The sequence below is a fragment of the Equus asinus genome, unplaced genomic scaffold (genome assembly GCF_041296235.1).
Source record: "Equus asinus isolate D_3611 breed Donkey unplaced genomic scaffold, EquAss-T2T_v2 contig_89, whole genome shotgun sequence".
In the NCBI taxonomy this organism is placed as follows: Eukaryota; Metazoa; Chordata; class Mammalia; order Perissodactyla; family Equidae; genus Equus; species Equus asinus.
Genome location: NW_027225543.1, coordinates 437603 through 452866, shown reverse-complemented (window position 1 = coordinate 452866; position 15264 = coordinate 437603). Strand labels below are relative to the sequence as shown.

General features: G+C 37.1%; 1 pseudogene; it reads right to left on the bottom strand.

Annotated features, from left to right (window-relative positions):
• The window catches only part of LOC139044491 (centromere-associated protein E-like), a 79771-nt pseudogene that overhangs the window by 8268 nt on the left and 56239 nt on the right, over nt 1-15264 (bottom strand).

The window sequence follows — 15264 nt, the reverse complement described above, 5'->3', positions numbered from 1 at the left end:
CATCTAAATAGGGACCCAGAGAGCTCTTCATTCCTCTAGGCGTTACCCCCAGTGCCTATAAAAACATTTGCACACACACGTAGTTAGCAAAGACTAAAAAGATGCAAGCTTCCATAGCTGAGATGCTCAGCTTAAGGAGGTTGCTGACTAGGTCAGATAAGCCCATTCTGGGAGGAGCCCAGTATTTGCTCAGTCATGGCACCAGTAAAATACCCTGGCTTTCTGGACCAGATGCTGATATCAGGGACTCCTTGAGCATATGACTGGCTGGAGTGGTGTCAGTTTTGTAAGAAACTGCCAAACTCTCTTCTAAAGTGGCTACTGTACCACTTGCATTCCCACCAGCAGTGAGCAAGAGCTCCTGGCCCCACTCCTTGCCAGCATTTAGTGTAGTCAGTGTTCCGGATTTTGGCCATTATATTTTGAGATACAGTGGATGTACAGTGGTATCTCATTGTTTTTTAATTTGCAATTTTCTAATGACATATGATGTGGAGCATCTTTTCATATGCTTATTTGCCATGTGTGTATCTTCTCTGGTGAAGTGTCTGTTCAGATCCATTGCCTATTTTTAAATCAGGCTGTTTGCTTTCTAATTATTGAGTTTTAAGAGTTCTTTGTATATTTTGGATAACAGTTCTTGAAAGATATGTGTTTTGCAAAGATTTTCTTCCAGTCTGTGGCTTGTCTTTCATAGGGCAAACATTTTTAATTTAAATGAAGTCCAGTTTATCAATTTTTTTCCTTCATAGATTATGCTTTTGGTGTTGTATGTAAAAAAATGTCAATGCCAAACCCAAGGTCACCTCGATTTTCTCCTACGTTATCTTCTAGGCATTTTCTAGTTTTGTGTTTTAGATTTAGGTTACAATCAATTGAGTTAATTTTTGTGAAAGGTGCCCAGTTGTTCAGCACCGCTAGTTGATAAGACTACCCTTTTCCATTGAATTGCCTTTGCTCTTTTGTCAAAGATGAACTGACTATATTTGTGTGTATATATTTCTGGGCTCTCTATTTTGTTCCATTGATCTATTTGTATACATTTTGATTTAAAAGTTCAAAGAACTCTAAAAATATTTATTCATTTATGACACCTAAAAGAAAATTTCAATATATTCTAAAAATGGAGAAATTGCAGTAATTTTTTTGCCACAATATAATGAAATAAATTAGTCATATATAACAGTTTTAAAACAATTCTTGAGTAAAAGAAATTGAAATTGGAAATACTCTCTTAGAAATGAAAGACAGTGAGAATTCCTTATTTCAAACACATGACGTGTGCCCAAGCTGCACTCAGAAGCGCTGACAGCCTTAAACATCCTCTAGCCGCCTGAGGAGTCTGAGCGCCTGTGTTCTCAGTGAACAGCACCTGCTCATCCTATTTTAGATGGAGTCTGCTGAGAAACTTTCTTTGCTCTACCAGAAAAAGAATTCCTTTGAGATTCTGATTTGAATTACATTAACTTTAGAAATTAATTTGGGAAAAACTGATGGTTGTACAGTATTTAGGTTACAACCTAGGAAATAGCATATTTCTTATTTTAAACCACATGCTCTCCTATATTTCCTTTTAGAGTTTTGTTGTTCTTTTCATATATGTTGCCTCATTTTTTGTTAAGGTTAGTCACTTGAGCATTTTATATTTTGTGCCAGTTATAAATAAGATCTTTTTTTCCCACTGTGCAGGATGTCCCTAAAGTACTAGCACAGTTTGAATTTTTAACAAATTTACTGCTACTTGATATAAATAATTTGTAAAGATACAACAGAGGAAATGTATCAAGATTTAAACAAAACTGTTAATGAGTCATTTGTTCAAATTACTTTCTTCTATATTCACTTAATAAACCCTACATTATATTGGACAGCTATATCCAGGTGAATTAAAATAGTGGTGAATAGGTTAAAAGTTAATATCTTTGCATTTTACTATGCCAAATCTCGAGTTAAATATACTGTTGCATTTTATAGAATATTTATATAAAATACAGAAACAGATTCTTAAAAATTCAAACTGTATAAAGATTTTATGGATACCCTATACTTTGCTTTCTTTCCTCATGGATGCTGTACAATGGCATACTCTATTATATTATCTAAATGGTTACTTTTAGTATGCAGGAAAGATATTCCTCTCTCCATAGACACCTGTACCAATCTATACTGAGTGTGGAGAAATTTGTCGCTTACTCCCTTTTTCTTGAAACACTAGCTTCACTTATATGAAGAAACTGGAACCACTCTGTTGCCCAGACCCCCTTTTCTTTTTCACTCACTGGCTGCTCCATCTCAGTATCATTTGGTTACTCCACATCTCCTCTCCATTATGCTTATGCCCTCGTCCAGTCTCATGATTTTTATACGCTGATGATTCCCCAAACTTAAACCTCTCGCCTATATCTTGCTCAGACTCAGATATTCAATTGCCTAAGTCATATCTCAACTTGGGTGTCCCCAGTGGGCATTTCCAATTCAGCATGTCCAAAACTGAACTTTCCTGGTTTCAAACTTCCTCTTCTGGCAGTCTTTCCCATTTCCGTATGTAGCAACTCTATCTTCTTGGCTGCTCAGGCCAAAAACTTTGGAATCATCTCTGACTCCAAGAAATACGAGAGGTACGTGTTTGGCTTTCTCTTTGATAAATTGAATCTAAATATTTTGCAAAAAAAAAGAAATATGAGAGGAAGAGACATGTGCCACTTCTGGGCCAGAGCCTTTATGAGTACAGATTTTAAGACAATTTTTAGCTTCTCCATCTTGTCCCTTTTCTGTGAGCCTGAGCACGGACAGCTTACAACTGGGCTTTAACCATGCAGATGAAAACAGCACCAAGGAAGTGCTGGAGAAACAAGATGGGAGAAACGGGGGCCTCTGAATGACCATGTGGAAAGGAGCCACTTGCCAAGCTGGAACCCACACTTTTACGTGTGAAATAAGCTTCTGTTTTGTTTGAGCCATTGCATTTTGTGGTTCCCTTTGTTGTAGGAGCTGGCACGTCACTAACAAACACGCCTTCCTGGATTCTATTTTCAAAGGGCAGCCTTTAAAAATTTAAGTCAGACTATATCATTTTGCCAAAATCCTCTGATGACTTCCCATCTCATCCAGAATAAAACCCAAAGTGCTTACAAATAGCTTTCAAGATGCTTTATGATTTGGCTCTCTGCTACTTCTCACCTATTTCCCCTTCTATCCTTGCCCACGCTGCTCAGGAGACGCTGGCTTTCTTGCTGTTTCCTTGAATACATCTCAACTACTTCTGTGTTGTGGCCTTCGCATTTGCTACTTCTTTTGCCTAGAAGGCCCTTCCCTACCAGACAGCTCACACCATCACTTCGTCATCTTAATTGTGCGGCTCTCCTCAACTCCCCTTACAAAATCACACTCCTACTCACACCCACTCTCACCCTGCACCTATATACCTCTGTCTGGCTTAATATTTTTCCATTGCACTTCTCACCGTTTAACAAACATATATACTTGTTTATTTTCTGACTTCATGAAGCAGAATGTAAGCCTCTTCAAGGAGGCTTTATTTTTTTTCCATTGCAGTACACATGGCATCTAGAACAATGACCAACACATAGTAGGTATTCAACAAATACTTGCTGAATGAATAAAAATGTGATCATTTAGTTATTTAAAGTATTAAAAAATTACTCTCAAGGATTTTAAAGCTTTACAGTTGATTTTCTTGGTTTTTAGCTATACTAACAATTTCTAAAAACAAAATTAAGATTATTTTCTCTTGCCTCTCTGTTTCATGTCTCATTGAAAGAACCAGAATTTTTAGAACAATGTTAAATAATGAAAAGAGTAGGCATTCTTGGCTTGTTTCTAATTTTGGAATGAAGAGAAGAGACACTGGAGCAGGAACAGTGAACAAAATGCCTATTAGGATCCGACCCAAGTAGCAGAAGAGTGAGAAGTAGCTGTGGCTCAGACGAGGAAGGAAGGCTGTGATGAAGGAGGGTGCGACTTGTGTAACGGCATTCAAGCTCAAAAACATTTCAACTCTGCTCTTTCTAGAGAAAACAGGTTAGATTAAGCCCATAGGCTACCAGGTGGGACTCAATAACAGGGGATTAAGTAGAAAAAAATATAATTTTAAAATGTACTTATCTAACAGAGTATTAAATATTTAGATAAGAAGCATATTTTTTTGAAAAATAAAAAGAAAGTCTCAACAAGAAAAAAACCAACAACTCAATTAAAAAGTGGGCAAAGGATCTGAACAGAGATTTCTGCAAAGAAGATATATGGATGGCCAACAGGCTCATGAAAAGATGTTCAACATCATTAGCTATCAGGGAAATGCAAATCAAAACTACAATGAGATATCACCTCCCTCTGGTCAGAATGGCTATAATTAACAAGACAGGAAACAACAAGTGTTGGAGAGGATGTGGAGAGAAAGGAACCCTCAAACATTGCTGGTGGGAGTGCAAAGTGGTGAAGCCACTATGGAAAACAGTATGGAGATGCCTCAGAAAATTAAGAATAGATCTACCATATGATCCAGCTATCCCACTGCTGGGTATTTATCCAAAGAACTTGAAAACACAAAGGCATAAAAGATATATGCACCCCTATGTTCATCACATCATTATTCACAATAGCCAAGGCTTGTAAACAACCTAGGTGCCCATCAAGGGACGAATGGAAGATGTGGTATATATACACAATGGAATACTACTCAGCCATAAGAAATGATGAAATCTGGCCATTTGTGACAACATAGATGGACCTTGAGTGTATTATGCTAAGTGAAATAAGTCAGAGGGAGAAAGTCAAATACCATATGATCTCACTCATAAGTAGAAGATAAAAATGACAAACAAACACAGAGCAAGAGAGACTGGATTGGTGGTTACCAGAAGGGAAGGGAGGAGGGGGAAGGGCAAAAGGGGTGATTAGACACACGTGTGGTGATGGATAATTGGTCTTTGTGGGGTGAACATGATGTAATCTACACAGAATTCGAAATATATTATGATGTACACCTGAAAGTTATATAATGTTATAATCCAATGTTACTGCAATAATAAAAAATTAAAAAAAAACATATTTATGAAAAAATGTTGCAATATACTACTAGAGATATACAAACATACATCCTCTACATTTTTGGCATTCAGAAATTAAAGTGAAAATAAAAAATTTCCTTACTTTGAAAAGTAAAAAAATTAAAAAAAATTAAAAAAATAAGATATATTTTAAACTGTCAAGAATATTTATGTTTTTTAAAAATAATTTTTACAGGAAGATGAAAACAATCATTATTTGGCATGAAAATAAACGTATGCATTTATTTATATTTATTATGCATAATTTATAAAATTATGCCTTTATTTATAAAATGAGTTTTAAGTTACCTGAAGTACTTGGATCATTTCTTTTGTTTTTTCAAGGCATTTATTTGATTCATTAACTTGTGATTGAAGTTTTGCTATTATATCATTAGTCATCTCAAGCTCTTTCTGTATCTTTATAATCTTGTCTTCCTTTTGCATGGCAGTTTCTTTAGCTTCACGTAGTGAAGTTTCCAGCTCTTGAATCTTCTATTAAAAAAAACACACATATATAAGGTGTGCCTTGAAGACAGAATCACAGTTTATATGAAACAAAGATCATATATAGGCATTAATCTTTCAGATTGCATCAACATAGGATAGATGGAGACTCCAAATGTCACTCAATTTATACATGTATTATTTTTTTCATTTAGAAGCTGATCATTTAGGACTAAAAGAGGCCCAGATTTTATATAAGGTTAGTACTTATTTTATTTACTAGTTAGCATGGTGCTAAGCATATTAAATAGGCACTTACATTTTAAATTAACACTAATTACAGAAAGTATATTTGTTAATTGACACTTTAGAGGAATACATGTAACATATCTTTCCCTTTATTTTTATTACCTAGTTTTTATGCTGAAAAATACAAGTATGTGGAAAAATCCAAAGGCATATAATTAAGATTAAGTTCCCCCATCTCAGAACCCCCACTGACTCTAAAGCGATGACTACTAAACTCTTTCAAGTGTATCCTTCTAGAAATTTTCTATATGTATCTACGCATGTGAATATACAGTTTACAAAAACAGTAAGTCACACACACAATAGTGTGTAAGAAGAAAGTTCACACAGAATAGCGTGAAAGAAGAAAGAGCCAAAGCAGGACTGCATTCAAACATGAAGAAGACAGATATGACTACAGAAGAACTATACAACTTTAATGTAGACCATGAAGACACTGAAATTGTTAAAGGTTTTGTTTCCCTTGGTTCAGTCATCAGTTTAAATGGAGACTGCAGCCAAGAAATCAAGAGAAGACTGTGACTCAGAAGGGCAGCGATGGAAGAATCAGGAAAGATCATCAACAGTAAGGGAGTATCATTAGAGACCAAGGCCAAGATTATCAACATCCTCGCATTCCCAATTACTATGTGTGGGTGCGAAAGCTGGACAGTGAAGAAGGCTGACAGGAAAAAATGGACTCATTTGAGATATGGTGTTGGAGGAGAGCTCTACAGATACCCTGGACTGCCAGAAAAATGAACAAGTGGGTCCAAGAGCAAATTAAGCCTGACCTATCTCTGGAGGCAAAAACTGTAAAACTGAGACTATCCTACCTTGGGGACATGATGAAAAGTAAAAGGCAGCAGGAAAAGAGGAAGACGAAATACGAGATGGAGTAATTCCAGAAAGGAAGCCATAGGCGTGAGTCTACAGGAGCTGAGTAGGGCTCTTGAGGACAGGATATTGGACATCACTCATTCATAGAGTTGCCAGGAATCAGAGCTGACTCTACAGCACATAACAACAATAAATATATACTTCTGGTTTTTTGTGGGTTTTTATTGCTGAGGAAGATGAGCCCTGAGCTAATATCTATGTCAATCTTCCTCCATTTTATATGTGGATTGCTGCCACATCATGGCTGCCAATGAGTGGTGTAGGTCCGTGCCTGGGATCTGAACCATGAACTGGGCCGCCAAAGTAGAGCATGCAAACTTAACCACTATGCCATGGGGCTAGCCTCCTGCTTTTTAAAAAATTAAAAATTTTATTTTCACTTGATAATATATTTTCCAGATCTTTTCATTATCAACACATAGATCTCTCGCATTTTTGTTTTCATGGGTAAATATATCCTATTTCATGGAGGTACTATAAACTAGTTAACCTGTCACCTACTAATGAACATTTAGGTTATTTCCAGTTTTTTATAAATACAAAAATATCTTAATTTGTTCATAATATAAGACTGTTCACATATACACACATGCAGGTTTTCCTGGAAAATGTTTCTTTTTGGTCCACCTGGAATTTACTTTTGTTTAATGAATGAGGTAGGAGTCCAGACTTATTCTTCTAAGATGGCTAGTTGGTTGTTCTGATTCAAACATTAAGCAGACTATCTTTCCCCCGAGTTGACTGCTCCTACTGTCATGCACTGAATTCTCCTACTTGTTTGGGTGGACTGCCCAACTCTCTGCCTGCCCCACTGCTCTACCTCCACATCACTGACCTGCTCTGTGCTACTCTGATTTGGCCTAATTATCAAACTAATAACATACGATTTATTATCTGATGGGGTATTTCCTGGGGTCATTGAAAATGGGATTTCCTTGTGCTTGTTTATCTTATTGCTTTGGAAGATGGGTTTCATATTTCCACTATTTTTACCTCTACAGCTGACTGAGGTCTGTAGTGATCAGCAAATCAATAAACTCTATATTAGTGATCTTCTAGTTTCCACTAGTAATAATTATTAAACTGGCAGTTGATGTTTTATTATAAATATTTATTTTGGTAAAAATGCTAAGTTGTAATTCACTCGGGTTCCCCACTAAGACGTGTGTGCTAACAAAATAAAACAGCATGTTTGCTGTACAGATTCCCAAGTAAGGGCAGTTAATACAGTTATTGGATTATTCAAATAATGTACTGATTCTTGGGCACAGGTTAATCTGTATAAGAAATTTATTATACTTTTAGCCTCTTCCATTTTTGTTTTGATCACATTAACCAATATTAAAGACACTGATGATAATTAGAGAAAAGCTAAATTGCTCTTTCTCTCTAAACTAGTTTGGTACTATAGACATAGATTATAATTTAATAGAAAGTCACATGATTTAGAAAACTTATAATGTATGGTAATAACACCTTAAGTGGTATACATACCTATTAATCAAATTAAGGCATGAGTTACTTCTATTTTATAATTCAAAGGTAAGATCTTATGTAACATGTAGCTTTATAATTAGTTGAGTGAGCGCCCCAATAGAACTATATTTAAAAAACAAGTCCATCATGCATGTTCCCTAATACCTTCAATACTGTGATTTTGCTCTGAAATGTTACATATGATACATCTTTAACTCTACAATGAAGCTGCAAATTGAAAAACATCTTATAAGAAATCTCATACCTCTGTGATTAGTTGTGTAGCTCTTGATGTGACATGAAGATTCTTATCGCCTTGTGTAGTAGGATTAACAAGGGCACCAGATGTTCGAGAGATCTTCAAAGTTTGATAGTTTTTCAACAGTTTTTCATTTTTCTCTTTCACTGATTTCAGGTCATGTTCCCATTCTTTGGTGATGGTCACATTTCTTTCCTCAAACTCTGTTGATTCATTCATTATAGCCTATTGAGTAGTAAAGACAACACTATAGCTTCTAAAATGAATTACGTATTAAAAAAACCACTATGGAAAATACTAGAGTTCTAGGACAAGGCATATGTTGAAATTCATTATTCAGAACATTCTAGAATAGTACTTTAAAAGAATGTGAACATTCTTTGTGGCTTGCACCAGTTCCTGACATTTCAGAAGACGCTGGATATTGATTATGAGAATAAAAGAAGAAAAAGGACTAGAGAGGATTCATATTGATCTGCAAGATGATAATCTCATTCTATTAGATCAGCACTGACATATGAAGAGGAATCTGAAGAACTGGTCAGGTTAAAATCATTATGTATGTTATGACATATAATGTCATATATAAACATTAACTGACATCTAATAGCAGAGCATACCCAGTAAACTTAATAACAATCTATTTTCCTCTTTCATTTCAAACCTCAGTGTTTATAAGGAAAAAAATTTACTGACTTTTCGTAATCTGAAAATCTTCTATTTCCGTGCAGGGAGTAACAGCCAATCCATACCCTCATTACATCAAAGGCTGACTCACTCTGAAATTGCTTCTATCATCTTTTTACTTCCTATTCCTATGGGATGTACTTTTTGCTCTCATCATGAATGCCTTCTTGGCCTTACCTGTATCTTTCTTTGTGGCTTTATGGTAGTTCTGTGAGATGCGGATCCTAAATTAGTTGTTCTTGCTGGCACCCTGGACTCTCCTTGGTTCTGGACTACTGACCCCACACCACACCAAGTTATCAATTGCTATGCTCAGATGGTGGAAGAAGCCACATATCCATGCTGATCCACAGAGCAGAAATCTCTACTTTCTAACCACAAGTGAGCCCTCAATATTATGAGAAAAACACTGAATTATATGGAAATTATCTTATCCCAAACACTGGTTTTATGCTTTTCTTCATTGATTGTGGACCATTTTTTTTTATTTTAAAAGCTCATTTACTGTTTTGCTAGCTTGGGGTATTCGACAAATGGGATTCACTATCCACAGGAAAACCTTTTTTTAAAAATGTTATCTACATTTCAATGTGATTTAAGTATAGTTTCCAGATGAAATTAAAGTGTCAGGAAAGAACTACCCAAACAAATGAAATATAAAACCAGTCTTAGGAGCTATAATATTAATCTAGCTCCCTTTGCTCCAACTGCCTATATAACAAGCAACTTTCTGATTAATGACAATTTTACCAGGTGTATGAGGTAGAGATTACTTCAGAAAGCCGAATGAATCTTCTCATCAGTGGAAAGTAAAACAAATTAATAAAACTGATCTCAAGCAATATTGGTTCATATGAATCTGTCCACAAGGGCTGGTCACCTTGGGAACAATGATACAAACCACATGTTTGAACCTCACAGTTGAAGGATCAGCACGTATGATAGCAACAGCACCGAGGTGAGAAGCACAAGGCCTCACTAATTAGTGGACTAGAGCTGTCTTTGGCTTGACCACAGGTGCTGCCCACAGCCCTGAAACAGGCTAGCATCTCACCTTGTTTGAGGATACTTGGGGGAAAAGGCTCAGGTCTTACGGAAGCGAGAAAGGACAGAGGAAAATGGCAAGATTTGAGGTTTCACCAGTGGAAATGGATTGTTATACTGCAACATTTTATTATCTTCTTTACAAGTTGATATATTTAATTACCTTAAGGAAGCAAAATGTGTTAGAGGAAGAACACATTTACAGTCACTCTTTTTCAAATAAAAAAATAAAGAAGCATATACAAATAAATGAAAGAAAATATACTTAAAATTAAGTTGCTCTAAGTCTTTTTAAGAATGAGGCAGAAAAATTAAAGCAAACAAAAAAAAAGAATGAGCACAAAAAAAGTACTACTTACAATTATCTTTTTATTATAAAAGATATTCACTTCACAAATCCTATCATTTTCTTTCTGGATGCCATTTTTAAGCTTTTCTATATCAAAATGAGTATTCAACCACTCTTCCAAAAACTGGGTCATTTCTTTCCTATTACTCAGTACTTGTTGAAATTCCATCTTTACGCTGTGGAAGTCACATTCCGAAAAATCTTTGAGAATTTCCTGTGTGAAAAATAAGCATTGAATCTCCTGAATCTTAGGAAAGTTTTTATCTAAATATCAGACAAATATCATAAAAAGGGGAAAATAACCTTACTGAACTTTCACTTCTAATATTTTGAAGTAAACATAATTCTAATTTATCCTCATTATATTAGAAATATAATTCTAATTTAAATAATAAAATTTTGGCAGTATAGGCTATGTAACAGAGGCACATCTACAAATTCTGCCTTTTGGCATTTTTAAAACCTGTTCGAAACAATGAATCTGTGACAGTGTCTGAAGTGCTTCTGGATGCAGCTTTTCTGTGCATACAGCAGGCCTTGCATGCATACTGGGAACTGCAGGGGCCTCACACTGCTGGGTGAGAGCAGGACACTCCATGTGGGGTTGCTACAATACAAATGTCTGTGACTCCCAGTCACAGATCTAGGAAGTTTTAGAAGGCATTTGGAAACTTATTCTGGCCTTCCAAGAAATCCTACTTGCTGATATTAAGTCTACTTTTCTATATCTGTGTAGTTCTGAAAGGAGGCTAGTCTATGACTTGGCACTCTTTACATCTGGCCAGCTGTCATTCTGCAACCTATTTTTTTTCTCCCCAAAGCCCCAGTAGTACATAGTTGTATATCCTAGTTCTAGGTCCTTCTGGTTCTTCTCTGTGGGACACTGCCACAGCATGGCCTGATGAGCAGTGCCAGGTCCACACCTAGGATCTGAATCAGCGAACCCCATGCTGCCAAAGCAGAGCACAGGAACCCACTTGCTACGCCACCAGGCTGGCCCCTCTGCAAGCTGTTTTTAATTTCATAAATGAAAATGACTCTAAGCACATGAAGAGGTACCTTTCTATTTGATAAAAAGACTTAAAATCTAATTAAATCCATTTTAAATAAATCATACCTCAATATGTAGATCCATTTTCTGGCTCAACTGGAGGTCCCCTAATTCTCTGGATGGTACATCATCATCTTGTTGAAGATGCTGCATTTTACTTAGCAGTTCATTTTGCTTTTCCACTTCATCAATAAAAACCATTTCAAGTTTACTGATGGATTCATGTTGTTCTTCCTTTATCTTTGTAACATGGCTTAACACATACTTGCAGGAAAACATGAAACAAATTGGGAAATGAAACTTTTATCACGTTTAGAGGAAGTTCTAAACTCTCAAGACTAAGAGGTGGGGCGGCTTGTCTTGTTTGTCTCTATCCTCTGAGGAGTGAGGAAGAAGGGAAGAACCTCTCTCTATTCCCAAGTTTCTACTCTCAGCGTCTTCAGAGAGTGACTTCCAGACCTCTAGTTTCTTATTTCTGACTTCCTTCTGGAGCTACCTCAGGGATGTCCTACAGTTACCTCAGATTCAATATGTTTACAATGTAACATGATGCCTTTCCCTATAAACCCACCTTTTTCTATTGCCTCCTTTTGGTTAATTATATCACGCAGTTTTCCCAGTGAGATTCATTTCAACATCCTCTCCTGCCTATGTCAGCTGGGTGGCCAACGTGAGTGTGCCCTGCCTCAGGACTTACCTGTCAAGTGTGGCTTAAAGGGGACAAGAATTTGAATGCCCTGGTTCTATGGACCTCATGAATAAGTTCTGGATATCTGATTGTTAGGCTTTTGAAGACTATTAGAGCCTGAGGGGCAATCTACCTAGGTAGGGAAGATACCGCTTCCTACTTCCTCAACTTCCACAATTCCTTAACAATTTACAATCTGGCCTCTTTCCTAACCACTCAACTAAAACTGCTCTGACAAAGGTCACCAGTAAGCTCTATTGTCAACAATTGAGGGGATCTCTTCATTCATGTTCTGGCTGTCTGAAGCATCTGACACTCTTGACCACTTCATCTTTGACACACTCTCCACCACTGACTTGACCAATGGCACTTTTGCTCAGTTCTCTCTTATCTCTCTGACTTTTCCAACCTCAAACTCATGTGTTGCTCTCTTTTCTGCTACTGCCTCTTGAGAACTGATCTTTTCCAGAGTTCTCTTTTATCTTCACTCTATTATACTTCTGGGTGGCCTCATTCACACCTGTTGTACTATCTATCACCAAATGCTGATGGATCCCACATCTTTATCTGTGGTCCTGATTTTTCTCCTGACAAACCTCAGATTCACAACTAAAAGCCTACTTGGTTTCTCTTCCTGGATGTTCCATTATAGGTATTTCTATCTCAAAACATCTCAAATTAAACACCAGATCTCTCCTCCTGCCTCACCTGCCTTCTCCCTTTCGTTTTTTCTTTCTATCAGTTAATGGCACCACTATCCACAAACCCGGCTAAGCCCAAATCCTGGGGCTCAGTCTGAACTTCCCTCCCCTCCCTCCACTGTCAAGCACATGGACCTACTATTGTAAACTGCCAAATATTTCTTTAACTTCTTTCATCCTTTCCATCCCTATGAATCCTTCCCCCATAGTACTGTCACCCATCACATCTCATCAGGACAATTGTAACTGCCTCTTGTCTCTTCTCTCTGCCACCAGGCTTATCATCCCCTGCAGACTCATTTCTTCTTTGTCTGTAGTGAAGTCTCTACAATGGCAACCCGATCACATTACTGCCACCACTTAAAATAACTGTCCAGTGACCCCTCCTCATCTCTAAAATGAACTCTAAGCTTTACTGCTTGAGCCCAGCTTCCAGTCCAGTCTTGTCCAACTTGTTCTCCAGGACATTGTCCACTACTGCACTTCTCACCTGTTCAAATGTCTGCCTCACCCACTGGACTAGGAGAGATTTAGCGCTTGCTCATCTCTGTCTCCCCAGCACCCTGACACATTGTTAAGGCCAAAGGCAGAGCTCAGGTTTTGTTGAATGAGCAGGTCCTAGATGCACTGAGGATCCTGCACATGCTATTCTCAGACCCATGCCATCTTTAATTCAGTAGCAAATGTACTAATTAGCAAATACACCAACTCCCAAAGCAGGACTTAAATATACTGGTTTGTAACTGAAATTAATGGCAATATTTACAAAGATATTACTAAAACAGGTGGTACCTTGAGTTTCTTCATGACTCTGTGGAACTCCATGGAACATCTCTGGTTGGCAGTGAGAAGTTTCTGAATCTGTCTGGTTTGTGGATGTGGAAGTGAGAGGTTTGCTTTTACTCTAATTGAAAGCTCTCTTTGGGTTTCAATTTCCCTCTCCAAGTCAAGACAGAGTCCATTTAAGCACTCATAATGACTATCCATCTCTGTGTATCTCTTCAGAAGCTCCTAAAGGCAGTGAGAATTCATTCAATTTAATAATTCATTCTACTTTAACAATAAGTAGTCCTAGCTCTGGAATTGTAACAAAATTTATGCTTTAACACTTTCTATAGGGCAGAAATAAATTGAGACTTTTGTGTATAAAAAACAAAAAGAAAATGTTATTGTCGATTTTGGATTATAGAAATAATTATAATCATTGTGGAAATTTAAGAAGTTTAAACTGTAGGGGAGGAAGATATTTCCTCTACACGCTCTAGGTCCTTCTGGCTGGACAGCAAATTAAATTCACATGAGACAGAATAACAGGAGAAAATTAAACAAAGCTTTATAACATGTATACATGGGAGAGACCCAGGAAAACTGAGCAACTCACCAAAATGGCGGAAGCTCTCACCTTAAATATCATCTTCAGCTAAAGACAAAGGAGGATGTTGTGGGTAGGGGGAGTCAGTATGGGAGGTTACCAGACAAGTACAGTAAACAAGAGTAAGGTTATTATGCAGATTTAAGTCCTTGCCTTCCGCATTGATAAGAGTTTCTAGAGGTAAGGTCATCCCCCTTCTTCCTGGTACAGAGAGGGAGACATCTTTACAGATGGAGATTTCCCTTACAAATGGAAATGTCTCTTACAAAGGGTAACTTCTACTTTTCAGAGTTTCTCTCATGTCTGCAGTTTTTGAAAGTAACCAGCCCAAAATAATCTTCATGCCAAAGAGATATATCTTGGGGTGGCCAATTCTAATCCTCTATAAAACAGCTATAACAAAGAAAACCAGAAACAACCATTGTTATCATTTTGATACATTTTCTTTTAGTCTTCTAAACATCCATGATTTGAATGAACATTTACAAAGTTGGAAGAGAAATTTGCATGAATTCAATCTAGTATGTATTGTAGCTCAAGGCTGAATGCTAGCTTCTGTTGACAATAGGTGGTGTGAGTGAGCAGATAAAACTGATGAGGATCAAGGATGCCTCAGGGAGAAAAGCCCAAGGCTTCCTGGCCTACATACCAATCTATATCATCCTCACAGAAGCATGGGACATCCTGACCTCATTCAATCTGATTCTTACCCAAAGTTATAAGACCACCTGATAACCAGACTCCACCTGCACTGATACTTTTTTTACCTAATTTTTCCTTTGTCTTGTAAAGAAGCAACTCACATACTTATGCCTTATAAATTTAGCCCTACCCTCAACCCATGTTTGCAGCTCTTCACTGCCCATAGGTCCTGTCCCCATGCTACTTCCTGAATAAAAGAGCACTACTGCCAGACCTTGAGAGTCCAAGAAA